The following is a 27,515-nucleotide window of genomic DNA, read 5'->3' as shown; positions in this document are numbered from 1 at the left end:
GACTCCAGTGCACCATATCAGGGCGTCTCTCTCAACAACGTACTCCTCACAGGGCCCGATCTTAACAACAGCCTCTTGGGAGTGCTCATGAGATTCAGGAAAGAGCCCGTCGCCATCACTGCCGATATCCAGCACATGTTTCATTGCTTCGTGGTGAGAGAAGACCACAGAGACTTCCTCCGCTTCCTGTGGTATCGGGACAATGACCCTAATAGAGACATTGTGGACTACAGAATGCGTGTCCATGTCTTTGGGAATAGCCCATCCCCTGCTGTCGCCATATACGGACTAAGGAGGGCTGCCAAGGAAGAAGACGACGACTTTGGCAGTGATGTGAGAGGGTTCATCGAATGAGAGTTCTACGTCGACGACGCACTGAAGTCATTCCCGACCGAAGCAGAGGCCATCAGTACCCTCGGACAAGCCCAGGAACTACTTGCACTATCCAACCTCAGGCTGCATAAGATAGCCTCTAACAGACCAGCAGTGATGGAGGCATTCCCCCCTGAAGATCGTGCTAAGGACGTCAAGGACCTAGACCTCTTCACTGATGACCTCCCCCTACAGCGTAGCCTAGGGGTGTCGTGGAACATAGCAACAGACACGTTCACGTTCCAAGTCCTAGATGCCAAGAAACCCTTCACACGTAGAGGAGTGCTCTCTACAGTCAACAGCCTATACGACCCTCTCGGCTTCTTAGCCCCTGTCACCATACAAGGCAGGCTGCTCCTCAGGGAACTCTCCACACGCGCTGAAGAGTGGGATTCACCTCTCCCTGAAGAGATGGAAGCAGAGTGGGACAGATGGAGAGACTCACTCCAAGACTTACAGGAGATCCAAATATCTCGCTGCTATTCGTCTTTCTCTCCCTTAAATGCCCAATTAAAAGAGCTTTGTGTCTTTGCAGACGCATCCGCTAAGGCCATTGCAAGTGTGGCTTATCTGAAGTTCACCACTCAAGAAGGACAAAGCAAAATCGGCTTCGTCTTTGATAGAGGCAAGTTGGCGCCCCAGCCAGTCCTCACCATACCCAGGTTGGAACTGTGCGTAGCAGAACGCAACCTACGCCCTCACAGCAGTCTACGGAAGCTGCATCCTATCATCAACATCGACGGACCGTCTCTGAGGTGGTTCTTCTTTTGTCGCCAGAGGACTCCAGTGACAAGTAGAGTTCGGACTATGTGGAGTCGTTAATGACCCCAGACGGGGAGTGTTCTGGACCGATGGACATTATGTGACATTCTGGACATTTTTACATGCAATAGCACCCTCTGGTGGCGGTTATTGTGTTAACAGTTTGTATGCTGGAAAGGTCATCTGTTCCTTTCTTCCTGTGTGAGGTCATTTGACCTTTGTTCCTTTCTTCCTGTGAGAGGTCATTTGACCTTCCTACCTTTCTTCCTGTTGACCCCAGGAAGCAGTTTTGCCAGGAAGAACCTGACTTGAGTAATGGAGAATCTGCCATGAGAGGTTCCATTTACAATCCAGTGTAATCTGATTTCATATGTTAGGCCAAGTGCAATATCTGTGAGTATCTTTGGTTCTTAGCATAATAGCAATGTTGTCAGAGTAATATTTTGATAATACTATGTTTATAAAAGGTTAATATTTAATAGTTACAGAAGTTAGTTCAAATGTTAGTTAGTTATACAATTAGTCTATTCTACTGTTGTAAATATGTTTATATCTTATGTAATATTGAATGTATAGTACTCAGTTTATGTACAAAACATACTTTGTCTTTGTTTACAGTTTCACAAATTTGTTCAAGTAAAAGCTTCAAAACAGCAACCGCTTCAGAAGAATTATTTTTGAATGAGTGTTTAACTTGCTGGATAGCTAGATAGGAGCACATCTAGCGCGGCCAGTACACCATGCATTGCTTATGAAAGAAATTTTAACTTTCCAATGCAAACTAGGGCATACTATATGGAGAGATGGGCAGCATTGCTTCTAGTGAGAAGGATGAAAGACTGTTTTACAATGTATAATATACTCTGCACTAATAATTACATTGTGTTACTATTTACAGCATCAAATACATATTATAAATCAAATAAGATTACACTTTGTACACTGTAATTGAGCTGACCTATAAAATGAAATTTGGATAAGGAAGTTTAACTGTGGGTTTATTAGCATGTTATATATAGATCATGTATCCTTCACAATGTTCCTAAAGAAACAATTTAAAATCACACGGTGAAATCCTATGAAGGTTAACTCTTATTTACCAGTTTTGGAGTTCGTTCGATCAGGGCTTTTGATTGAGAGAATTGAAACACTTGATTGTGTATTGATAGCAGCAAACTTCCACATCCTCCTTAACTGGTGCTCCTTAAGCCTAGTGGGATCTGTCCCTTAATTGAGGGGTTTAAATGGTAGGATCTATACTGGAAGCTTCTACTTGAAGATTAAACTCTTCAAATGTCACCACTCTGAGGAAAATTCTATTTACCTAATCTGAATGAAGTCACAGATTGTTAATAGTATCATAGATACCCATCCCAGGGGCATAGAGTATACCTGAAGCTCTGTTCAATATACATGGCACAGATGAGATGGAACGTGCCATTATTTTTTTACGGACTAATTTTGTGTGCTGAGTATTAAACCTTTTTATTAATTATTAATGTAATGTATTAATGTGTATGAGTATTATTGTGCATAACTCCATGTTTCATAATGGCTTGTTCACCACCTCACACACTTGCACAAAGTGCTCTCTATGTTTGTACTTGTGTAGTTAGAAGGAACAATAGCTGAAAAAAACTATTATATGATCTGTTTCACTGATTTTTTTTAAAATTCCCCTCCTATTTTATTACTTTCTCTTCCTCCTTACTTCTCTGACTAATGATCTAGATAGCAATCTGACAAACACTGGTAAGTGATCATTGACCTGTGTCAAATCCAATCCGTATCTATAAGTGTTGCAATCTGTCCTCTGCACAGTAATCGTAAGATTTACAAGTAAATTACATTAGTTTGCCTTTTTATTAGTACACAACTATGGATAAGTTTGCTCCAACTGTTTCAGGACTAACTATTACCCATACTACAACCTGACATGAAGACAGCAAATATGCGATTATGACTTAATTATTTTAGTGATGCTGTAAAATTATATTTCAGTGATTCTGCCAAAAATAGTGATTAGGAAATAAAGGTACATGACTGCAAATTGATCCTGATGAAAGCTGTTAATTTATAGCAGAAAATATGAAATTGGTTATATTATGCTAAATTGGACCATCTCTTTTTTTTTCTCTCTGTTAGCCAGATGCCTGACACAGGCAGAAGCCCATCACCATGTTTAAGAATCTTCGAATTGAGAAATCTGCATTTGTAGAATTCCTGTTTGCCCAGTTCAGAGTGTACGCTCTCTCACAATGGGGGCACACCTCACTTATTTATGTCCAGAAAGCTCAGGCACAAGTTGGCAGAGCCAGAGCTTCGGAAACCCCAGTTGTGTGCAAGGATAATGCTGGTGTTCAACCACCTAAAACTGTGCAGCCTACCAAGACAAAGCACCAATAAGCTCCCAAAAGCTTCGCCCAGCTAGCACCACCTTACCCATTAAGGCCTTGGCTTGCAGGCCATCTGGAGCTGACTGATGAAGAATCCAATCCTCAGTAATAGTGACAGGCTATCCCTGCAAATTCCGTTAGCGAGGCAGACCGACTGGCCAATCAGTAACAGTGCCTGGGGTACTATGGGCCTGTCTGGTTCCAGTATCAGATGTGTCACTTTGATGCCACCTTGACTCCAAAGAGACCCTACTCACTTTTATTCTACGGTAATTCCCAGCTTTCTTTCATTCAAATAATTGCATATTTGCTCATTAGCCCCCCCCCCCCAATAAGTTGTTTTCCAGTCCACACGGTCATCTCTTTGATTTATCTAAGAGAGCTTCAGTTCCGCCCTCCCCAAGTGCTAGGATTTCAAATGGTGAACCTCACTATCTCAGAATCACAGAAACCCCACAGTGCAGATAGAGGCCATTTCGGCCCATCGAGCCTGCACCGACACATGTCCCACCCGATCCCCGTAACCCCTACACCAACACATATCCCACCCTATCCCCGTAACCCCACGTATTTAATCCCCCTAACACTAAGGGTCAATTTATCATGGCCAATCATCCTAACCCGCACATCTTTGGACTGTGGGAGGAAACCGGAGCACCCGGAGAAAACCCACGCAAACACGGGGAGAATGTGCAAACTCCACACAGACAGTCACCCGAGGCCGGATTTGAACCCGGGTCCCTGGCGCTGTGAGGCAACGGTGCTAACCACTATGCCACCGTGCTGCCCTATCTAAAAGAAGCCTTCTCATCATGTCACATGAACTGGTCTGTAAGTCAAACTGAAGTCTTCCAACCAGGTGTTCAAAATAACATTTTGTTGGCAGCACCTACTCTCAGTATTATAAATGAGTCAGGAGTCAAAGGAACACAGACCTACTGTCTACCCAGAATATTCTCTTAGTGGATGTTGATTCTCAACAAGGAAGTGTGTGTATCTCAAGACATCAAATTGCATTCCATAAAGATATAACATGGAAATAACACTTGGATCCCGTAAACACTTTATTGGATAATTTTAGTCCGTGTTTATTTCATATTAAATTTCTTATTTCCGTTCGTTGGCACAGAAGAAATACACCTATAATATACCTATGTGAATACAATAAATATAACATAAAATAAATAGTATCTGAAATGGTATTATAAGGCTAAAATCCAATCAGGGGTCCAATGATATTCAAATTCTGCCCATAATGTCATTTGAACTGACTCTTGATTACTTTTACTTCTGTTATCCATTTTCAGGTTATCTAAACATAAATCAAATACATGAAATTAGTTAGAGAAGAAACTGTAGGGCTATTTTCTCAACATTTTAATTAAAATTTTGTGTAAATGCTGTGAAAAGACCCTGGTTTTCAGAACACAATAGACCAAGTTAATTACAAGGACAGGTTTAAAAGCAGTTATTCCCACTTTTACAAGCAAATTCTCCAATAATATGTAATGGCTAAGTTAGCACTAAGAAAGTTCACTAAGAAACAAGTATCAACTGAAATTATATACAAAATTACACTATGGCGTTATTATTGGTAAATTTTATAAACTACCATCCAGTGGGTTTAATTTCCTCTCTACATTATGTTAGTTCACTGGTTAATACATTTGAATTAAGATAAACAGGTTAACAACAGTGTTAAAGCAGCAGAAACAAGAATTTAATGGGAATACATTAGCTGGTGCACTAAAAAAGAGGAAATTCAACCACTTGAAATTCCAATGGAAAACATGAACATGGGGCTGAAATTCCTGTGTCCTTTTTACATACAGTGATTTGTAGGTTTGTCTCAACTTGCGGTCTGCATTTTTTTTAACGTTAACCTGTTTATGTTAATCTGAGGACCTGTCTTCCTGGATAACGAAGATAAAGTAGGAAATCTGCTTAATATCCTATTTCCTCAAATAGTACGAGCAGATCCAGTGGTCATGTGAAGCTTTCAGATCTGGCTGACCTTTTATTCAGCCTTGGGCAAAACTTAGAGGAACATCAAGCGAAGTTGGGTGAAATTTAAAAAAAAAATTATTATCCATTTGTTTTGATTCACGTGTTAACTTGTTCACACTAAAATTGGACTATAACACAGTCAGATCTGTTTGATGTTGCCAGTATGGACTGCTGCATCGATGAGATCCACCAGTAATGCAGTTATAAACTTCCCTCGGATCCTAACACGCATTGCATTAATAGCTTAGAAGCTCAGGTGGTCACTTTTTGCAGTTTGTCTTAGCTTTCCACATTGCAGTTATTTCCCATATATCTCGGCCCGTTCAAAATACCGTGCATGCGCGATTTTCCCTATTTAAAAGCCGGTGAGCTGGCTGTGTGAGAGCTGCAGAGTGCTGCGCGGCCACGCAGCTTAATGGGAGCATTGCTTGCATGTATATGGCAGCTTTCACGACCTCGGGACGTCCCAAACCGATTTAGGAACATAGGAACAGGAGTAGGCCATTCACGGCCTGCTCTCTTCATTCAATTAGATCATGGCTGATCTGCCCTACCCAGCCAATGAAGTACTTCTGAAGTGCAGTCACTGTTGTAATGTAGGAAATGCGGCAGCCAAATTGCACACAGCAAGATCCCACAAACAGCAATGTGATAATGACCAGATAATCTGTTTTGGTGATGTTAGTTGAGCGATAAATATTGGCCAGGACACCAGGAGAACTCCCTTGCTACCACTGAGCCACGGCTAACACCTGCCTCTTTAGATCCCTTTCATGCTGTGCACCTTTCACCTACCTTCAAGCCTCTGCCATTGCTCCTCTCTAACCATCTATCAGGAAGTGTCAAAGAGTGGCTTGTTCTCTGACCTTCCTTATCTCTTTATAGGGAGGTGCCAGCTTCACTTGTGGGTTTAATGTTGAATTCCTTAGCTCACATTTGCATCAAATTCTGGGTGTGCTATTTTAACAAAATCATTAACCCATCATCAGCTTCAAGGTCTCCCAGTGGAAGTATAGTTTAGTTAGATACAGATTAAAACTCTTTCTGCTCTGTCCTAACAAGATGCCTCAGCCCCAACCCTAGAGCAGCATTCCTTTCTGCGCAAGTGCTGACAGCCAATTTAATGTCAATTAGTGCTGAAAGACGGGAAGTTTGTGCTGTGAGTCTGTGCCCAGTAGGAACTAAATCATTTCAAGTAGGACACTTACTACCAGCCTATCAAAGAGGCTTTCATCCCATCAATCGTGCATGAATTTGAAGCCCAGTTTCAGAGGTGAAAGGTCAGTGTCCCAATCCTCTTTATCACTCTTGTATGGGCTGGTAGGTGTGAACAAATGTTCTCCACTTGCTTCCCCACAATGGGTGTAGCATCACCTTACATTTTGCAGTTTATAAAGACAACCATTGAAAAACTTCAATTACTAAAACCTGAAATAGTAAATCCAGCGACCCCATACTCCCAGGGGGTAGCCATGCTCAAAGGGAGCTGAGTTGAACATAAAGTTGCAACCATGCAGCACCAATTCTTCAACCTCGCTTGCTTGGAATGCAGCACAGATTTGCTAAATTTATCCTAAAATGTACAGCAAGTGTGACAAAGTATGAAATCACTCCCCATACTATACACTCTTTAGTTCTCGAAACTGTTAGTAACTGACTTATTTATCATTCCTAAAACTTAAAATTAGTGACCTGACTATGTCAATATAACAACTCAGGGCTTGTGATTGGTTAGAAATATGGCCTTCGAAGCTAGTTTTCAGCCAAAGAAAATCCAAATACAGGTATTCGGAAATTGTTACAACCTCCAAAATGGAATGCCAGAGTCAGGAAGAAGAAAACAGATACTGAAAGATTTGATTAAAGATGGGAAAGAACTAGAATAGGTTGATCTAGATATGATAAAATAAGAGCAATGCCAGAGACGGCAGAAAGAATCAATGTGGTAACATGTACGCACCGGACCTGGGAGACAGTGAGGAGGAGATTTGCTGGCCTCAGGAAATTTGCCATGGTTACGTGTTCTCACATTTTGTTTTATTTATAATGTGTAGCAGTCGGCGCAGACTCCATGGGTTTTTAGATTATGAACATATACCCTTATTAAAAACTGGACAGGCTGTTTGCGGGGGAAGCAGTGAAAAACTACTCAAGCTGAAGGTGACTCACGTAACCAGGTTGCATTCGTATAGAAACGAACTGTCCTTGGAAACAATGGCCAGAGAGGCCCACTCCCAAGTCTTGAATAACAAGGCTGGCAACCCATTGTTTCTGGAGAAAATGAGCTTGTTAAGTTAATCGGTTGGGAGATCGAAATGAGTTCGAAACCATCCAAACCTGGGAGGAAGTCTGGAAGCCATTTCCCTGAGGCCATGTGTCCATTAAAACCACAGACAGCGGTCTGTGTATTGGAGGGGTATATCAGAGAGCAGTTTGGATAGCTCTCTCTCTCTCTCCTGCCCTCCACACAACGGAACGTCAAGAGGAGCTGAGCCTTGCTCTTCCAACCGAGACAGACTTCGACCAAGGCTGGGACTCGCATGCTGCAAGGCCGGTACGGAACCAGGTAGCCGAGACATACAGGAGGAAGCTGCAAGCAAGATAAAAGGGGCAATCTAGGTGAGCATTGCCAAGCCTACACACCCACAAGATCACTTAGCTGTGTGAGGGGGGTGCCTGTATGTTCCTACCAAACCAGAGGGGGTTTAGCGTTGGAAGGGTCCTGTGATAGTTTAGTTCACGGGAGGGTGTTTTTAGGCCGTGGTAAGTCAGCTCGGCAGGGGCTTGTCGGACAAGTCAGGGTTGTACGGTTTTAAACTGTACTGTTGTGTTCACACCGCTCGCACTGTATGCGAGTGGAGTGGCTTTTGTCAACCTTAATAAACACTGTACAGGTGAGCCCGAAAACGCTGTCCGTGTTCAAATCTGTCCTCCATAATCCCTATCGTCCAGAACTTGTAGTAAGGGGGTTTGCGTGCTCGCTACGGGCGGGGCAAAACCACTTACAATAATTGCCGATTGCGGCAGGGCCTATAGGAAATTGGCCACCACAAAAACCGGTTACAAATGTTGCATTCCAAAGCACCTTGACAGTACTTCAGTTTAATTTTAAGACCGTATCACAGAGGGAGAATACACAGCACTCTGGCAACTGTTCATGTCCTTTCAAACGTATGGGCATACTCATGTTTTACCAGGACACTGCTTACTGCTGCTGTTTGACCAATAATAGCAAGAAACAAAAGCTAAACACACTGCACACTACAAAGTGCACAACATGTGGCTGATGGCATACTTCTCTCAGATTCCTCATTTCAACATATGTCCCTTTCAACTGCTCGCATGAGATGGTCATATATTTAACATGCAGCAGCATGTGCAGACTGAAAAGAAAGTCTTGCATTTATATAGTGCCTTTCACTACCTCAGGACTTCCCAAAGCTAATGAAGTACTTTTGAAGTGGAGTTACTGTTGTAATGCAGGAAACGCAGCAGCTAATTTGCACACAGCAAGCTCCCACAAACAGCAATGTGATAATGACCAGACAATCTCTTTCAGTGATGTTGGTTGAGAGATAAACATTGGCCAGGACACCGGGGAGAACTCCCCTGCTCTTCTTCAAATAGTGCCATGGGATCTTTTACGTCCACCTGAGAGAGCAGACGGGGCCTCGGTTTAATGTCTCATCCAAAAGACAGCACCTCTGACAGTGCAGCATTCCCTCAGTACTGCACTGGAGTATCAGTCTACATTTTGTGCTCAAGGCTCTGAAGTGGGACTATGACCCCACAACCTTCTGACTCAGTGGCGAGTGTGCTACCAACTGAGCCATGGTTGACACTGCCACAGCTGAGACTGCAGGGGAGGAGATCACCTATTCTACGCTCCTTGACTTCTGAAGATTCTGGGCATGGAGACACTAGAGGGAGTGAGGCAGTGTGAGGTAGCAGGCCTCCATCAAGCTCATAGCTGGTATCATCCCTTGTTTTTCATTCTTTACCTATATACTCACTCATTCACTTGCTCACAATGGTGTACACTGCAGCACTACAGATGAACATATTGCTTGGCCATGTAAACAAGTAAGGGTATAAACACGGGTGCTACTTGACTGGCTAAGGTGCAAACGCACCAAGGTCTTACCTGCCTCCTCTGAGCTTTTTCCTCCAGAACCTGTAAATAGAGAGGGATGCTAAATGAACATCCACAACTCCTACGTAGGCAGTACCTTGGGAAAACAGTCACAGACGGCAGATGGCCCATAGCTTTTAGAAGCTCTCACAAAGTGTAGTTATGGCAAAACAGCTAAACAGCAAAGCAGCAGTGAAATTGTTGAAAACAAATAACAACAGCTAATTGCAACAAGTCTAAAAAAGAGCATTCTAAGAGTAAAGACCCAATATGAGGGAAGGGGTATTCCATACAACATCCATTTTCATGGCTATTGAGTGTCTGGAGCACTGTTCAGGCAGTCAGACTGTGTCATAGTGCTTAGTTCAAATTTGTATGTTTATCGGGACCCTAATGAACCTAGTGCATGACAGGTGTGCAGCCTCTTAGTGCTACAGCTCGTATGACAGCACAGCGGGCACTGACCAGGCCTCAGATCTCAGCATCCTGTAATGTGGGACACCAATATAGCTGCACCACATGAAAGAACATTGCATTATTAGCCCCATGATTTATAACATGAGGAAAATCATTACAAAAAACTTAATTAAATCATAATATTATCACAAAACTTATCTAGGCAGTTGATCCTTTGTGTGTTTACATCGCTTCATGATTGTTTTTATTTGGAGGCCGGACCCTGTGTTCGAAGCCTGGGACTTTAATTTTGCTGCTTCTTCAGGTTCCTGAGTAAAAAAGGATCACGCCAAGTGGCTGACTCCCAGAATGTATCAGCATCACTTGGTTCATTTCAAAATGGTGGACTACATCTCCCAGAATGCACCAGAGCCAACATTCATGGCACTCTGAAATACTGCATCTTCCAGAATGCTAGTTCTGTTTTCTGTCTGTCTCAGACAGTACATACTGCATAGGGAGGTCACAGTTTGTTCTGTGAATGGCCAGTCTTGTTAATCATAAAATATAGTTTGCTGTTTTAAAGGCACAATTTTCTGATTGGACAATCAAAATGTTTTTCTCTCAGGTACACTATTCAGCTTGTAAATTAGATCCAGGATTTAAAAAAACTCTCAGAACTCCTCCCCTGATAGTTGGCTGCATTCTCAGTGCTAATAAACAGACAAGCCCCTACTTCTCTCAAGTTCTGTGATTTTAATTTTAAAATGTTGTACTCAGATCCTTTTCATTCCTCCCTGTTGTGTTCTATTCCCTGGTCTCTTCCATCTGCTGTGCTCTGCGCCCTTTCCTCCCGACATGTGCTCTACTCCCCAGCACCCCCTCCTGCTATGTGCGGACCTACCCCTCCCAGCTCAATCCCTTCTGCATTACTTAATTCCTTCTCCTACCTTTTGAAACCTTTGCTGATTTCTCCCCCCTAATCCTCTCACCCACAGTGTTTTCCTCTGGTCCCCTTCCTCCTGCACCCCCCCCCTCAGTTTTCCCTGCTGTCTGCCCTCCCCTCTCCTGCTGTGCTCTGCTTGTCAGCTCATCACCTCCCCACTGTCAAGTGCTCTCCAGCTTGGATAGAGGCCATGTTAATCATTACAATTACACTCAAGATCCCTCTCCAATGCAGGACAAGCTTTAATGACCCCATAATGTCAGGAAAGGTAAGTGTTATGGCTGCAAGCTGCCAAATATATTTACTTTGTATAAATTTCAGACAGTAGACCTACTTTTACTCAGTTGCTGTTTTAATTTAACCCTGTTTTACAGAGGCATAAGTCACATTGGCGAACTGTACAGCAGAATTGACAGAATTTAGGATGCATGATGTCATCCTTGCCATTATTTTCATAGCTGCACCTAAACTAACAGTCTTATGCCCTCCCTCACTTCTGGTGGAAATTAGGGCGTAAATTAAATGGGGTGAAAAAGCTCTCTCCTCCCCAAATAGATCAAAGAATCAAAGAATGATAAAGCACAGAAGGTGTAATGTTATCTTAATAACGTAATTACGAGTCTCCCAAGCAGTTGTAGTGGAGTGCCATTTATTCAGTCCTGACTCTGTGTCTCCTAGTACAGTACTCCAAGCATGGCCAAGATGGCGTCGGATCCCGCCCCCGGATATGACGTCAGCCGTCAACCAGCTGTCAATCAAACCCCGCTGTCTTTACGACAGCTACGGTTATCCGTACAGAAGGGGGCCATGCGAACCATCATGCCTGTGCTGGCTCTTTGGTAGAGCTATCCAATTAGTCCCAAACCCCTGCTCTTTCCCCGTAGTCCTGTAATTTTTTCCCTTCAAGTATTTACCCAATTCCCTTTTGAATGTTACTATTGAATCTGCTTCCACCATCCGTTCAGGCCATGCATTCCAGATCACAACAACTCACTGCGTAAAAACCATTTTCCTCATCTCGCCTCTGGTTCTTTTGCCAATCACCTTAAATCTGTGTCCTCTGGTTACCGACCCTTCTGCCACTGGAAACAGTTTCTCCTTATTTACTCTGTCAAAACCTTTCATGATTTTGAACGCCTCTATCAAATCTCCTCTTAACCTTCTTTGCTCTAAGGAGAACAATCCCGGCTTCTCCAGTTTCTCCACATAACTGAAGTCCCTCATCCCTGGCACCATTTTAGTAAATCTCTTCTGCACCCTCTCTAAGGCCTTGACATCCTTCCTAAAGTGAGCCACCCAGAATTGAACACAATACTCCAGCTGAGGACTAACCAGTGTTTTATAACTTCCTTGTTTTTTTACACTATGGGCTCGATTTTAACAGCCCTGAGGAGGCGGGTTTGGTGGTGTGTCAGCTGCTAAAATAAAAAAAAATGGCTTCAGACACCCAACCCGCCTCCATTCCACCCTCACACAATTTTCATGAGTGTCTGTTCAGCTGCTCCCAAACTGACCCGACTCCAACCAGTGGGACAGGTAGTTAAGGCAGTTAAGAGCCTGTTAACTGCCTTGATAATTCTATTTTAATAGAGGTTTCCCATTTTCGTGCCTCTGGCTCCTGTTTCCCGTCTTGTCAGAAACAGTCATGCTGCAAGGAGACGAGTTGGTGGAGGACATGATCTGTAGTCATTATTGTTGTGTCTGTGTATAATAAAACACAGACTGCAGGAGAACGGTACAACAGGTGTTTAATCAACGTGGCTCACACGGGAACTGATCTGTACAGATTACTACTCAGTGCTATATACAGCTGTGGTCACTGCCGGTACTGCAGTATACATGAGCTGTAAAAGATGGTTCCCCCCCTTAAAGGTATATACATTACAATTCCTCCCCTTTTAGATTAACAGTACCATAACACTCATTTAACAATTAAATATCAAACTAATTACAATTAACACTTTTAACATGCAACATTAGCTGAAAATAGTCTATTTATATATTCAGTCTTTGGGGAGGCTTCCTGATCCTTTCTGGATAGCGCCTTTCCTGAGTGTCTTGCTCTTGGTGCGGAGGCGATTCTGGCCCCCTGTCGTCGGTTGGTTCATCAGCTTCTGATGCTACTGTTTCTGGGGTAGATGCGACCTGTACGTCGGGTTCATCACCAGGTACGTATGGGCGAGGCATGGGGTTGACTTTGCACCCGTACGACCAGATTTAGGAACAGCTTCTTTCCCAGGGCTGTCATCCTACTGAACTCCACAAATAAACTCTAAAGCCTGCACATCTGCCAATGCACTTTATTATGGTTATGTTTATGTTAATGTATTACAAGCCAAATGTATGTTGAATGTTTAAATGTCTTAATCTAAATGTACACTTTTGGGAGCCGCAAGCCTACATTTCGTTGTACTGCACTTGTGCACTAACAATGACAATAAAAGTTGATTTGATTTGATTTGATTTTGATTTGTTCCTGTGACTCTAGGATCTGGTCAGCATGGCATCTCACGATGCTCTCCCCAACGTCCACTGTGTACATTAGTGGGCCCTGCCGTGTGCATATCATTCCTGGCTGCCATTTTTCTGTTCGGTAGTCGCGGGCCAAGACTAGTTGCCCTACATTGAAGCTCCTTGTTGGCTTCTCATGGATGTGCTGGAATTGCTTACTCTCAACATTTCTTCGTACGTTTGGTCTGAGAAAATCCAGGCGAGATCTTAACCTTCGGTTAAAGAACATCATGGCTGGGGCCTGGTTGGTGACTGCATGTGTCACATTCCGGCAGGTGAACAGGAAATTGTCCACCTTGTGCTGCAGCGGAATGTTGTCATTGTACATAGCTTTATTGCCTTCTTAAAGGTTTGTACGAACCTCTCAGCCAATCCATTTGTGGCTGGATGATACGGGGCGGATGAGTAATGCCTTACCCCATTCTTTTTCAAGAACCTCTGGAACTCTTCGGACACAAACTGTGGTCCGTTGTCGGAGCAAATCTGTTCTGGCAAGCCATTCCTGGCAAAAGTGGTCCGTAGGACTGCAATAGTTTTCTCCGTGGTGGTGGAGGACATTTTGATCACCTCAGGCCATTTCAAGTGCGCATCCACGGCTATTAAAAACATTGAGTCCATGAATGGACCAGCAAAATCAATATGCACCCGTTGCCATGGAGATGAGGGCCACTCCCATGGGTGTAGAGGGGCCTGTGGTGGTGCATTTTGGACTTTCTGGCATCCTGAGCAGCTCTTGGTCAGGTCCTCGATTTGTTTATCGATTCCCGGCCACCACACATAAGCCCTGGCTAGGCTTTTCATTTTTAGCCCTTCCAGATGACCCCCATGAAGCTCATTGAGCACCCTATCCCTTAACTTGGGTGGAATTACCACTCGGGATCCACACATCAAGGTCCCCTGGTACACTGACAGCTGTTCTCTCCTTGTCTAGAATGCTGGCAACAGTGAGTTGCCATGCGCTGGCCATCCCTTCACCGTCAAATCATATACCCGAGACAGTGTCGGGTCATTTCGGGTTTCCTTTTCGATACAAGCGTTAGTTACCGGTGGGTATTCAACTATAGTCGAATGGAATATTTCGACAGGATCCACTGCTGGTGTTTCCTCCGCAGTAGGCAGTGGCAGGTGTGATAGCCCATCAGCATTTCCATGCTGTTTCATGCCCTTATATTCAATCTCATAGTGGTGCGCCCCTAGAAAAAGTGACCATCTTTGTAGTCGTTGCGCAGTCATCACCGGAACGCCCTTCTTCGGATTAAAAATGGAGACAAGAGGCTGGTGATCAGTCAGCAAGGTGAATTTCTGCCCGTGCAGATAGTGATTGAACTTTTTCACTCCCCACACTAGGCTGAGGGCCTCCCTGTCAATCTGGGCGTAGTTACGCTCGGCTGAGGTTAGTGATCATGACGCAAAGGCTATTGGCATCTCTGAGTCGTCCGAGAATTTGTGCGACAGCACCGCTCCAATGCCGTAGGGTGACGCATCACATGCCAACCGAATTGGTAATGCCGGGTTGTAATGGGCCAATACCTCTTTCGATGTGATTAGTGTTTTGCTCTTCTGGAAAGCTCGTCTACATTCGTCACTCCACTTCCCTGGCACCCCAGTTTGCAGTAGGGTTTTCAGTGGGAGTAGTATTGTAGACAAATTTGGCAAGAACTTATGGTAGTAGTTTACCAGCCCGAGGAACGACCTCAGTTGTGACACATTTTCCGGTGCTGGAGCCTTGACTACTGCCTCAATCTTCTCTGGGGACTTATGTAACCCCTCTTTATCGATAACGTGGCCACAATACGAGATCTGTTTTCTAAAAAACTCGCATTTGGGGCGGTTAGCTCGGAGCCCATATTCCTGCAATCTAGTGAGCACCTGCTCCAGGTTGGCAAGGTGATCACTGTCATTTTCGCCCGTGACCAGGATGTCGTCCAAATAACACTGGGTCCCTGGGATCCCTTGCAGGACTTGTTCCATTGCCCTCTGCCAAATAGCCGGAGCTGATGCTACCCCGAATACCAGCTGGTTGTATTGGTAGAGACCTTTATGGGTGTTGATTGTGAGGTATTTTTTTGATGCTTCTTCTACCTCCATTTGCAGATACGCCTGGGCCAGATCAATCTTAGTGAAGCGTTTCCCTCCAGATAGCGAGGCGAAAATATCTTCAATCCGCGGAAGTGGATATTATACGGTGTGAAGGACCGGGTTCACTGTTACCTTAAAGCCCCCACAGATGCGAACCTTCCTTGGTTCCCCAGGCATGCTGCTCAACGACTTTTTCATCACAGGGACGATTGGTGTAGCCCACTTGCTCCAGTCTACCTTGGACAGTACACCTGAACGTTCCAGACTCTCCAGCTCTGCTTCGACGGCTGGGCGGATCGCATAAGGTACCGGTCTGGCCTTAAATAATTTTGGGCTTGCGTTTTCTTCAATTTTAATCGTCGCTGTCATGCCTTTTAGTGTTCCGAGTCCTTGCTGGAACACTTCTTTCACGTCAGTTAGGATCTTTGACAGTCGCCCAGGTGTGACGTCGTCATCCTTTTTGTCAGCCACAGTCAGTGCCTGTATGGAATGCCAATCCAGTTGTATTTTCCAGATCCATTCATGTCCCAGTAATGGTGGTCTTCCATCTTGCAATACATACAGGTCTAGTTTTGGTGTTTCCTTACCGTTATATATAACGGTCACCCTTATTTTTCCTTTGGGGTAGACTTTTTGCCCCGTGTACGTCTTCAAAATAATCTTTGTATCTCTCAAGGGTATGTGTGAGAATAGCCGCTTGTAGTCCCGTCGGTTTATGACTGTTAGGGCTGATCCTGTGTCCAATTCCATCTTTACCTGGACTCCTGCTATCTTGAGAGTGACCCAAGTGGTTCGGTGATCCTCCGTTGTGATCACATTATGTAGTTTCAGACAACTCAGTTCCCTGCTTTCGGAGTCGTTATCACTCTTTTGTTCGTCTGAACTATTCTCCGTCATCTTATGTACCTTCTTGTACTTTTCTTTGGCAGGTTTCTTATTGCTGGTTTTCTTTCCCGACCTGCAGACTCGTGCTATGTGTCCTACTTTTCCACACTGTCTGCACACTTTGTCTTTGAACCAGCAATCATTCTGGTCGTGTGTTGTTCTGCCGCAGCGATAGCACTTCTCTGTTCCATATGACATTTCGTTTGTGCCATATTCTTGCGGTCTCTGTTGTATCTCTGCAGCGCCCCGTGCTGCTGCTTCATATGATACCGCAATGCTGAAAGCCTTGCCCAGCGTAAGGTCCTTTTCAGATAAAAGCCGTTTCTGGGTTCCTTCACTTTGAAGCCCACACACAAACTTGTCCCTTAAGGTATCTGCCAGTCCCGCTCCAAACTGGCAGTGTTTCGATAGTTTGCGCAGTTCTGTTAAATAATCAGCATTGCTTTCATCCTTATGCTGGTTCCGTTTGTGAAACTTGAATCTTTCTGCTATCAGTAGCGGTGTGGGGTTTAAATGTTCCTGTAGTATTGTTACTATGTCTTCAAAACTCTTTTCCATTGGCTTCGTTGGGGTTACTAGATTTCGTAATAACCCATACGTCTTTGCACCCATTAAATTTAACAATACCGACGTTTTCTTGTCATCTGACACCTCATTTGCCTTGCAGTATACCTCTATTCGTTCGACATATGTAGTCCAATCTTCGACTTCATTGTCAAATGCGGTGATACTGCCACTCTTCGGCATTTTGGGTGTGGTTTAAAATGGCGTCTCCCAATGGCTTAAAATGGCATCTCCCGCGCTTTCCTTCCTCCCCCGCTGCTGCCAACGCCGCTCCCGGCGGTTCTCGTGGCAATGGCGGTGCCCTGTAGGTTTCGCACGCTTCTCCTGCGCTGCTGCCAACGCCGCTCTCGGCGGTCCTCGTGGCAATGGCGGCGCCTCACGGGTTTCTGCGCATCTCTCTCTCCCTCTCTTCGACGCTGCTCGGCCCCTGAACACCGGCTGCGCCCTGTGCGCTCTGCCCTCTCTCTCTCTCCCCCGTCGACGCTGCTCGGCCCTTTGCTGTGCCGCTCGGTCGGGCTCTAGCCCGCCGCTGTCCAGGAAGGGTCTGCGCACTACCTGTTGCCAGCCTGTTTCGCTGGACCACCTTGACTGGAAAGCCAAGCCTGGCTCTCGACAGCCTCCCCCGCAATTCTCAAGTCTCTGCTGGATGACTGGGCGGTTGCCCGTGGTCGACGCCCGAGTCTCTGGCCTTGACCTCCAATCCACTGATCTCCAGGAACGAATCCCCGGGAGGTGATGCAGAGTTGCAGGTAGGTTTGAACTTGCCTTGTCGCCAATGTTGTGTCTGTGTATAATAAGACACAGACTGCAGGAGAACGGTACAACAGGTATTTACTCAACGTGGCTCACACGGGAACTGATCTGTACAGATTACTACTCAGTGCTATATACAGGTGTGGTCACTGCCGGTACTGCAGTATACATGAGCTGTAAAAGATAGTTCCCCCCCTTAAAGGTATATACATTACAATTATGTATTTATTTTTTTGTGCAGAACTTTAAAAGCGCTCCTGTAACATGGCTGACATTCAAATGCAACAACTTTGTTGTTGGAGGTTTGGGATAAGATTTTGCAAATCTACTGACCTTGTGACTGATCAAGCTGACACACATCTGCTGTTTGAACCGATTGGAAATAATTTCAGGCCACTTTGAGTGTGCGCTTGCAAGCTTCTTGCCTCAACTGAAATCTATGACGACGGGATGGGAACCATTTACATCCTCTCATCCTGGTCGTCAGATTCGGAGGAAGAGCAGCGCGGCTTAGTGCTGCCGGATGAACAAGTGGCTCAGCACACAGCCTCCTTGGAGGAAGATGAAGAGGACGAGGAAGAGGACAAGGAGGAGGACGGGGAGTGACGCCTTGCGGGGCCGGATGTGGCCAAATCCAGCAGCAGGCGACCACATTGCTGGCTGTCAGGTAAGGGATGCACTCATCCATGCCAGATTTGCGTAAGCCTACGCTTGAACTACAGGTGGCTGGCACATGGAAATGAATATAAGTTCGACATTCTCAAAACCCCAGGCATCATCTGTCCAATAAACAGTGGTTTGCGCTCAGTGTCACTACCATCTTTCTATAAGGAAATCACCCTGAGCCCTCACTCTTGAACTTCCATTTCCCAGAACACAGAGGTCACATTTGAGGTGATCTCAGCAGATCATTAAACCTTTTTCTACACTGAACCCATGTGTGTCTGCACACAGACCTCGAGCTCACCTCCTCAGCAATTTGCAGCGAAGCTGCCTTGGTTTGCCGAGGAGGCCTCCTCCTTCCGTTTCCAGGGAAGAGAAGATCCTGACGTCTTCTAACTCCCTCAACAAGAGCATGGAGAGAGCCCTCATTGAACCTGGGTGCAGCCTTAGTTATTGGGGCTGCCATTCCTGCAGCTCCTAGCACCATTAAGAGAAAAAAGCATTAATATTACTAAGCCAATGATTGGAACAAATCTGGCATCTTTTTCATTTCATGGTCAGATAATAAATTGATATTGTGGCGGAGACCACATAGGGACAGTAACACAATTCACTATGTATAGCCAATGTTGTTATCGCTCCACGTTATGTACGGAACTTGGTTGGGTTATCGGGGCAGGGTCCCTTTAAGAGTCGTCGATTGTGTGATGACGTCATAGCCCTGCGACGGGGCCGAGTCCCTCAGTCCATGCGGGGAGTGAATAAAGCTAACATGCGTTTTTCTTTGCGGCTACGAAGGTCTCGCAGTCTGTTGATTTCCAGCGACTCCTACATTGGTGACCCCGTTTCTCTTTTGGACGTTTCCAAAGACTTTATCCGAGATGGCGACGAACGCCGTTTCTCTCAAATTACCGGAGTTTTGGGAACGACAGGCTGCCGCTTGGTTCACCCAGGCCGAGGCTCAGTTTGCACTCCGGGACATCATCGCGGACGACACGAAGTATTATTACGTCGTCTCTGCTCTCGGCAGCTCCACCGCGGCCAGAGTCGTGAGCCTGCTCGAGGACCCCCCGGAGCACCAGAAATTTGCGACGCTGTGAACGCACCTCCTAGAGACTTTTGGACTAACTGAACCCGAGCGCGCACGCCAGCTTCTCTCTCTACCCGGGCTTGGCGATTCCAAGCCCTCAGAACTGATGGCCCACATGTTAACCCTCCTGGGCAAGCACAAGCCGTGCTTCCTCTTCAGAGAACTGTTCCTACAACAGCTGCCAGGGCAGGTACGGTTGGCTTTAACTCTCATATTAGTGATTTCCGCAACCTGGCCAAGGAGGCCGACAAATTTTTCTCCGCCGGGCAACAGTACTGCGCGGCCATGCGGGGCCCTGCCCCCACCGCCACAGCCCAACGGCAGCAGCCCCCAAGCATGTGCTTCTACCACGCGCATTTCGGCCCCAACACTAAGAAGGGCCGGCCCCCGTGTAGCTTTACCGCGTCGGGAAACGCGAAGGCCCACTCACCTGAACGGCCGACAGCCATGGTAGCTAATGAGTGGGCCCCGCCCTCGAAGTCGCCAATGGCAGTTCCATCCGTACTTCCGAGAAACGGAGCGTGGCGCTGTGTTTTGGCGGGCAGTGTTTCGCTTGGGACTTTGTTACAGCGAAAGTGTCCACCCCCCTTATTGGCACTGACTTCCTCTGTGCCAATGGCCTTTTGGTGGACATCAAGAACCGACGTCTCGTCAATGCTGAGACTTTCAGTTCGCTCCCGTGTTCGCTCAGTGGTTCCGGCACGACGAAGTTGTCCAGCGCACTCTCGGCCTCCGACGAGTTTTCCCGCCTCCTCGCCGGGTTCCTGGACCTTACGAAGCCTACTTTCTCGTCCGCCGCCACCAAGCACGGGGTAGAACACCACATCCTGACCACCGGTCCGCCTGTCTATGCCCGCGCTCGGTGCCTCGACCCGGGGAAACTCGCCACCGCTAAAGCCGAGTTCGACGGTCAACGGCACCTGGCAGCCGCTCGCCTTCTTCAGCTGGCAGCTCCGCCCCAACGAGCGGAAGTACAGCACCTTCGATAGCGAGCTTCTCGGCATCTACCTCGCCGTCCAACACTTCCGTTTCCTGCTGGAGGCCTGCCCGTTCACGGCGTTCGTGGACCACAATCCGTTGACCTTCGCCGTGGCCAAAGTTTCCGAGCCGTGGTCGGCTCGTCAGCAGCACCAGCTTTCCTTTGTCTCCGAGTTCACGACGGACATCCAGCATGTGGCTGGGAAAAACAACCCTGTCGCCAACTGTCTCTCCCGGGCCGTCGCCAGCGCCGTACACCTCGGCATCAATTACACCCGCATGGCGGCCGACCAGGCCTCCGACCCGGACGTCCAGGCCTACAGGACGGCTGTCACGGGCCTTCAGTTAGCGGACGTCGCGTTTGACGATGCCGGCACCACGCTCCTGTGCAACGTCTCCGTTGGGCAACCACGCCCTGTCATGCCCGACGGGTGGAGATGGCAGGTTTTCGACGCCGTCCATAGCCTTTCCCACCCGGGCAGGAAGCCGTCACAGAAGCTGGTGGCGGCTAAGTTCGTCTGGCATGGGCTCAAGAAGGACGTTCACGACTGGGCCAATACCTGCGTGGTATGCCAGCGCTCGAATGTGCATCGCCATACTAAGGCCCCGTTGACGCCTTTCGCGGTGCCCGAGAGGCGGTTCGACCATGTTAACATGGACCTGGTGGGGCCCCTGCCGCCCTTCCGTGGGTTCACCCACCTCCTCACGATGGTCGACAGAACCACCTGATGGCCGGAAGCCGTCCCGCTGTCGTCAACAACGTCCGCCGATGTGGCTCGGGCGTTCATCAACACTTGGGTCACCCGGTTCGGCGCCCCAGCTGACGTCTCCTCCGACCGGGGGCCCCAGTTCACGTCGGAGCTTTGGAATGCTGTCGCCCAAGGCCTCGGGTTGCGACACCACCGCACCACCGCATGTCACCCTCAGGCTAACGGGCTGTGCGAATGGTTTCATCGCTCCATGAAGGCCGCGCTCCGGGCCAGCCTTCGGGACGACAGTTGGATCGACAGACTCCCGTGTGTCATGCTGGGACTCAGGACCGCCCCTAAGGAGGACCTCCAGTCCTCGTCCGCCGAGCTCGTCTACGGGCAGCCACTGCTGGTTCCCGGGAATTTCATCCCCAACGCCACAGACCCTTGGTCCGCAGCCCGTCAGCGGTCCGCCCTCCTGGACAACGCCAAGGTTTTCGCGCCGGTGCCCACGTCGCAGCACGGTCTCCCTCAGTCCCACGTTCCGCCCAACCTTCGTGCGGCGGAGTACGTTTTCGTCCGCCACGACGCCCACCGGGGACCTCTTCACCCACCCTACGACGGACCATTCCGCGTCTTGGAAGCTGGGGACAAGGCCTTCGTGGTGGATGTCGGCGGTAAGCTGGACTACATTTCCGTGGACCGTCTTAAACCGGCCCACCCGGATCTGGACCGACCCATTGGGTTGGCTCAGCCCCCGCGGCGGGGCCGACCTCTGGCTTCTGCACCCTCAGTCCACCACCGAGCGCCCGGGGACCCTCCTGCGATCCCCCCGGTCCCCGCCCCGGACTTAAGGAGCTGTTTCGACCGTGTGATCCGGGCCCCTCAACGACTGACATTGCCAGTTCTAGTGAATTCTGGGGGGACGTATGTGGCGGAGACCACATAGGGACAGTAACACAATTCACTATGTATAGCCAATGTTGTTATCGCTCCACATTATGTACAGAACTTGGTTGGGTTATCGGGGCAGGGTCCCTTTAAGAGTCGTCGATTGTGTGATGACATCATAGCCCTGCAACGGGGCCGAGTCCCTCAGTCCAGGCGGGGAGTGAATAAAGCTAACACGCGTTTTTCTTTGCTGCTATGAAGGTCTCGCAGTCTGTTTGTTTCCAGCGACTCCTACAATATATAAAAAAATCATAAATATCTTTCTGGAATAATATGACCAGCAATTTCATTCATTAAATGTTGTTCAGAACAGACGCTGTCAAATCCTCTTTCTATATAATACAGCACCAATCTATCCCATTTACATTTTTTCCAAAGAGGACATGGCCCCTTTAAATTTTCAGTCAAACAACGCATCATCAGACGCGAAAAACTGACAGCCTCCAAGCAATTGCCTGGAGGGACCTGCACGTTGGCCATAACGAGGCCAATCAAGCCAAAATAGTAAGTGATGGGAGGCAGCAGCCAGGAGCGGGTCAGAAATCCGCCGCCAGTGGGCCCGCCCTCAACCCGCCTCCATTAGTAAAATCCAGCCCTATGCCTCTATTAATAAAGTTAAGACTCCCATATGATCTTTTAAGAGCTTTCCCAACTTGTCCTACCACCTTCAAAGACTTGTGTACATACACCCCCAGTTCTCTCTGTTCCTGCACCCCCCTTTAAAATTGTACCATTTAGTTTATATTGCCTCTTCTCATTCTTCTTACCAAAATGTATCACATCACACTTCTCTGCGTTAAATTTCATCTGCCGTGTGTCTGGCTATTTCACCAGTCTGTCTACGTCCTCTTGAAGTCTGTTATTATCCTCCTCATTGTTTACTACATTTCCGAATTTCATCAAACTTTGAAATTATGCCTTGTATACCCAAGTCCAGGTCATTAATATATATCAAAAAGAGCAGTGATCGAGTACCGACCCCTGGGGAACACCACTGTAGACTTCCCTCCAGTCTGAAAAACAACCGTTCACCACTACTCTCTGCTTTCTGTCCTTTAACCAATGTTGTATCCACACTGCCACTGTCTCTCTAATCCCATGGGCTTTAATTTTGCTAACAATTCTATTATGTGGTACTTTATCAAATGCCTTTTGAAAGTCCATATACACATCAACTGCACCATCCTCATCAACCCTCTCCATTACTTCATCAAAGAACTCAATCATGTTAGTCAAATGCAATTTTCCTTTAACAAATCCGTGCTGGCTTTCATTTATGAGCCCATAGTTTTCCAAGTGTCAATTAATTTTGTCATGGATTAATATCTCTAATAGTTTCCCCGTTACCGAATTTAGGCTGACTGGCCTGTAACTGCCGAGTTTATTTCTCTCCCTTTTTTTGAACAGAGGTGTAACGTTTGCAATCCTCCAGTCCTCTGGCACCACCCCCATATTTAGGGAGGATTGGAAAATTGTAGCCGGAACCGCCAGAATTTTCACCCTTACTTTCCTCCGTAACCTAGGATGCATCCCATCTGGATCAGGTGACTTCTACTTTGAGTACTTCCAATCTTTTAAGTACTTCCTCTTTATCTATTTTTATCCTATCCAATATCACAACTACCCCCTCCTTTACTGCTACATTGGTGGCATCCTCTTCTGTTGTGAAGACAGATGCTAAGTACTCATTTAGTACCTCAGCCTCCACAAGAAGATCTCCTCTTTGGTTCCTAATCGGCCCCACCCTTCCTTTGACTACCCTTTCACTATTTACATGTTTATAAAAGACTTTTGGGTTCCTTTTTATGTTAGCCGCTAATCTATTCTCATATTCTCTCTTTGCCCCTCTTATTCTGTTTTTTAGATCCCCTCTGTACTTTCTGTATTCAGCTTGGTTCTCCGCTGTATTATGAACCTTACATTTGTCATAAGCCTCCTTTTTCTGTTTCATTTTAATCACAATACCTTTCGTCATCAGGGGAGCCCTAGCTTTGGATGCCCTTCCTTTCCCCCTCATGGGAATGTGTCTACTCTGTACCTGAACCATCTCCTCTTTGAAGGCCTCCCCATTGTTCAATTATTGTTTTGCCTACCATTTTTTGATTCCAATCCAACTGGGCCAGATCCCTTTTCAGCTCACTGAAATTAGCCCTCCTCCATAACTATTCTAAACCTGATGATATTATGATCACTGTTCCCCAAATGCTCTGCCACTGAACTTGGACCACTTTCCCTACTTCATCCCCCAGAACTAGATCAGACAGGTTTATGCCCTACCAATCCATTGGAATTTCAGGGCCAGACATGTTAGCGTGAGTGGAGGGAGAGGTACCCTCTGAGAATGTAGCATTTGAATATTTGCTGCATCATAACAGATGATTCATATCGCATTCATATTCCATTCAGGCAACCGAATTCAGAAATTTTATCAGCTAGAAAATTCACCTTCTCTCTGCTGCCTGTCCATTGGTATCTAGAACAGCTATTTTTGGTTAGTTACTACAATGTGCAATTAAAGCCTCTTTTATCGTTATATAATTAACACTACTTCCTTAACATAATGAAAATTTAGGGAATGCAAATCACGGCTGGTGCCTGCCAATAATTTCAACATACAATCTTTTAATTGCTACTTATCTGTCCCTGCCAAGGCGTAACCGAATGTGCAACTGTATAAGAATAATAAAAAAAAAAATTGCTATTTTTAAAACTGCTTTTATAACTATCTAAAGCTATGATATAATACAGAACTGAGAGTTACACAGACTTTGGCCATTTTTACTACAAAATACATCTTTCTCTTCTGTAAATTAGCTTATAATTGCAAAAAAAAGCATTAATTTTTCCATAGGTTAAAGTCTGTTGCTAATCATAGATGAAAGTGTTCGTCTGGGCTAGTGCCAATGACCGGCATGGCTAGTGCTCTTAAACAAACCTGCGAGGGCGCTCTCAGGGTCTGGAGATAGCATTGTACTAGTTGGCCATTGTAATGTATTGTGTGCAGTTTTGGCCGCCTTATCTGAGGAAGGATGTTCTTGCCATGGAGGGAGTGCAGCAAAGATTCACCAGACTGATACCTGGGATGACAGGAATGACGTATGAAGAGAGATTGGGTCGATTAGGCTTATATTTGCTAGAGTTTAGAAGAATGAGAGGGGATCTCATTGAAACTTATAAAATTCTAACAGGACTAGACAGACTAGATGCAGGAAGGATGTTCCCGATGGCGGGGGAGTCCAGAACCAGGGGTCACAGTCTAAAGATAAGGGGTAAGCCATTTAGGACAGAGATGAGGAGGAATTTCTTCACCCAGAGAGTGGTGAACCTGTGGAATTCTCTACCACAGAAGGCAGTTGAGGCCAATTCATTAAATATATTCAACATAGAAACATAGAAGAAACATAGAAGATAGGAGCAGGAGTAGGCCACTCGGCCCTTCGAGCCTGCTCCGCCATTCAATGTGATCATGGCTGATCATCCAAATTCAGTACCCTGTCCCTGCCTTCTCCCCATATCCCTTGATCCCTTTAGCCTTAAGAAATATATCCAACTCTTTCTTGAATATACTTAATGAACTGGCCTCCACCGCCCTCTGTGGCAGAGAATTCCACAGGTTCACCACTCTCTGGGTGAAGAAATTTCTCCTCATTTCAGTCCTAAATGGCTTACCCCTTATCCTTAGACTATGACCCCTGGTTCTGGACTCCCCGGCCATCAGAAACATCCTTCCTGCATCTAGTCTGTCCAGTCGTGACAGAATTTTATAGGTTTCGATGAGATCCCCTCTCAATCTTCTAAACTCCAGTGAGTATAAGCCCAATCGACACAATCTCTCCTCATACGTCATTCCTGCCATCCCAGGTATCAGCCTGGTGAATCTTCGCTGCACTCCTTCCATGGCAAGCACGTCCTTCCTCAGGTAAGGTGACCAAAACTGCACACAATACTCAAGGTGTGGTCTCACCAAGGCCCTGTACAACTGCAGCAAGACATCCTTGTTCTTGTACTCGAACCCTCTTGCTACGAAGGCCAACATACTATTTGCCTTCTTAACCGCCTGCTGCACCTGCATGCTTACCTTCAGCGAATGGTGCACAAGAACACCCAGGTCTCTTTGCACTTCCCCTTCTCCCAATCTATTGCCATTCAAATAATAATCTGCCTTCCTGTTTTTGCCACCAAAGTGGATAACCTCACATTTATCCACATTATAGTGCATTTGCCATGTTTCTGCCCAATCACCCAACCTGTCCAAATCGTACTGGAGTTTCACAACATCCGCCTCACAGCATACCCTCCCACCCAGCTTTGTGTCGTCTGCAAATTTGGAGATATTACATCCAATTCCCTTGTCCAGATCATTAATATATATTGTGAACAGCTGGGGTCCTAGGACTGATCCTTGCGATACCCCACTAGTCACTGCCTGCCACTCGGAAAACGACCCGTTTTTTCCAACTCTTTGCTTTCTGTCCACCAACCAGTTCTCTATCCAAGTCAATACCTTGCCCCCAATCCCACGTGCCTTAATTTTGCACGCTAATCTCTTATGCGGGACCTTATCGAAAGCCTTCTGAAAGTCCAAATACACCACATCCACTGGTTCTCCCTTATCTATTTTACCAGTTACATCCTCAAAAAATTCCAGTAGATTAGTCAAGCATGATTTACCTTTTGTAAATCCATGTTGACTTTGTCCGATCCAGTCAGTGCTTTCCAAGTGCTCTGCTATTACATCTTTTATAATGGACTCTAGCATTTTCCCCACTATCGATGTCAAGCTTACCGGTCTATAATTCCCCGCCTTTTCTCTACCACCTTTTTTGAATAGTGGGGTAACATTAGCTACCCGCCAATCCATGGGTACCGTTCCAGAGTCTATCGAGTTCTGGAAGATGTCCAGCAATGCATCTACTATTTCTAGGGCCACTTCCTTAAGTACCCTGGGATGTAGATTATCAGGCCCTGGGGATTTATCGGCCTTCAGTCCCATCAATTTTCCTAACACCATTTCCCTACAAATACTGATTTCTTTCAGTTCCACCCTTTCATCAGACCCTATGTTCCCCGGCATCTCTGGGAGGTTATTTGTGTCCTCCTTTGTGAAGACAGAACCAAAATATGTATTTAGTTGGTCTGCCATTTCTTTGTTCCCCATTATAAATTCCCCCGATTCTGACTGCAAGGGACCTACGCTTGACTTCACCAATCTTTTTCTCTTCACATATCTATAAAAGCTTTTACAGTCAGTTTTTATGTTCCCTGCAAGCTTACTCTCATATTCTATTTTCCCTTTCTTAATTAATCCCTTTGTCCTCCTTTGTTGAATCCTAAACTGCTC

Source organism: Somniosus microcephalus, chromosome 22 (genome assembly GCF_052327205.1).
Source record: "Somniosus microcephalus isolate GS21.2 chromosome 22, FLI_Smic_1.0, whole genome shotgun sequence".
In the NCBI taxonomy this organism is placed as follows: Eukaryota; Metazoa; Chordata; class Chondrichthyes; order Squaliformes; family Somniosidae; genus Somniosus; species Somniosus microcephalus.
Note: the sequence above shows the minus strand (reverse complement) of the source record.